This window comes from Sinohyriopsis cumingii, chromosome 2 (genome assembly GCF_028554795.1).
Source record: "Sinohyriopsis cumingii isolate HCF-2022 chromosome 2, ASM2855479v2, whole genome shotgun sequence".
In the NCBI taxonomy this organism is placed as follows: domain Eukaryota; kingdom Metazoa; phylum Mollusca; class Bivalvia; order Unionida; family Unionidae; genus Sinohyriopsis; species Sinohyriopsis cumingii.
The window spans coordinates 4868964-4871661 of NC_142962.1; positions in this window are offsets into that span (position 1 = coordinate 4868964).

The following is a 2698-nucleotide window of genomic DNA, read 5'->3' on the forward strand; positions in this document are numbered from 1 at the left end:
ATTCATATTTTTAAAAAATATTGTGACATGAAATAATTAAAATGTAATGATATGAAATGTCCATTCTCCTGTTAAAAATAAGCTTGAAAATTGTATGCTTCAAACTGCATACACAGACATTATTTAACATATTCGATTAATCACTTTAATCTGATGCGGTGTTTGATTTTTACTCTGAGATCTATAATGCTTGCATGTCACCTCAGATCCGTTATCAACATGTTTCAATGTAATAATTTAAATAATAATAATAATAATAATAATAATAATAATAATAATAATAATAATAATAATAAAGCCAAGATGGTCAGTTTGTTGTCTGGTATGGATTTATTTTAGTATACTAATCCACACGATTAATCGATGGTAAAATCCATGGCAACGACGTAAAATGTCCACATTTGTTCGGCAATGCTTATGCAGTTTCTTTTCTTGGATTTCAAGAGTAAGTTTGGTACGAAGTGTAGAATGCTTCTCGGTGTCTTGTGTTGATGCCGTCGCGGTTGTATTAATGAACCTCATTTCAAACAGTTTAAGCATTCTACTCAAAGGAGTGGCCAAATAACTTCTGTAATCTTTCAAATGCACTTGTCTCACGTTCATATAGATCAGTTGGGATCCATTCAAGTGATTGTGGGGCATTCAATGCCTTGTTCTGAATGATATATCAAAGAAATTGTCCATCGTATCCCAAGAAATCGCGAGCCATCCCTGCATCACATCGATGACAGTCCCTCTAACGTTAGCTGTCTTTCCTTTTTATTCCAAGTGCCATAGGTACCAAAATATTGGGAAGAGTTCGTGATTCTCGAAAGGTATTTTCACTTCCTCCTAGAATCTCAATTTGTATACACATTTCTCAAGCCGATAAGTTTTGCATTAATTTGTAATGTGAACGCAAGTCTCTTGCATACATTCCTAATCAGTCAAGATGAAATCCGCTTCTTCCTTTTTCTTCTTGCTTTGATTTTCCTTGACATCTTCTTCTAGTTCATTCTCATATCTGTGTATGTTGCAATGATGTTCAAAGACCACAACTTGGTTACAAAAATGACACCTTCTCTTTCCTGGACAAAAGTGTTATTGCTTATAACAAGATATCCACAAAAAGCTCAATCTCAATAATTCGCATGCGCTATTTTCTTGTTCAACTTCTTCCATACGATGTCCTTTACAAAAGGCACAGCTGACATAGGTTCGCTTGCAAGAAGAGCAATGAATTTGATCCATTCCATCTGGGGGTGCTTGGTTTGCAATGATTATGTTGGTCTCGACTGGTAAGTCCTTGGTGGATGTTAAACAAACGCGGCGTCTCTCTCTCTCTCTCTCTCTCTCTCTCTCTCTCTCTCTCTCTCTCTCTCTCTCTCTCTCTCTCTGCAATGATTATGTTGGTCTCGACTGGTAAGTCCTTGGTCACATTTCTCGTAATAGTATCGAAATGTTCTTGATAATGATGTACGTGAACGCAAGTTTAGTCTGGGAAATTGTGTCCTCGAAACGCCAGAGCTCCGCAAACCAATTGAGGATACACTTTCAACGCCAGCTAGGAGCCAACTTTCTTGAAATTTTACATTTCAGAATGCCACATATTATATATATATATATGCCCGCTATAACAGGAGTTGTTTCTTATCATTATATGGCTATATCCAATTTTCGAATATTCTTCCATCCATGACTTCCCTTCTCTGATTCTCCGATCTGGTCCTTCTCGGCATATGTTCTACACACAAGGATGGCATGGGAGAAGCATATCTGGTGTTGAGAATGGTCAATTTAGATGAAACTACATTTGTACTGTAAAATGTCATCCATCATTAACACTTTCTGCGTCCGCTGCCGTCTGTTGGCGTGAAATATTGGTTATATTAAATGTGGATTTTCCTTCAGTCGTGTTAAACTAGCCATTTGATTGCTGGGCGTGTTGCATTTTATCGACGGCTTTAGACAAGGAGTGTGAATTCTGACGGTGTAATAAACCCGATCCAGACTGGAGACTTTAAACTGTTATGCTGTATGGAGAGTTTCAAACGATCCTCACTTTTAATGTAGCATTGTCGTGTCGGTGCCTCTAACGAAAAATCCAACAAACATGTACTGAAACCTTCTACTTTTTGGGTATCCATTGGACTTAAACTCTTGTAGGTGTAAGACCTGGTTCTCAATTATCTGCTCCGACTCATTCAAACTTTTTAATTATAGAAAACTACCTATTAATCCTCCTAATGAGACAAATGTCACGTTACCTGCTATATCTCGCAGAATAAAGGACATTGGGATCCGGAATGTCCACAGCGTCAAAGCAAAGGAATGACTGAAGAAAAGAGAGGCAAAGGTAAAGATATATCTTTTCATTGTGAAGTAAAAGGACATTGGTCTTTAAAACTTTATAAGAAAGAATAGAACGACCATCAGCTGAATAAGCGAGAGGAAGAGTAGGAGGAGAGGTCTTCTGAAAAGGAAGAAGAACCAACCTTTGTGAATGAATGCAAGACATTAAGACCACTACAACGAACAGTGGAAGCGTCTTCTTGTCTGGATCTGTTATACAATGAATGACTAATTAAACAAAAACTCACACGTGTAAATATTTACTAAATGGGTAAAAGGATTTTGGATCATGTGCATGGGATGTTCCTGAGATAGGTAGTGTGCATGATAGCATGTCAGTGTTTTCATTCATTATTTTACTCATGTC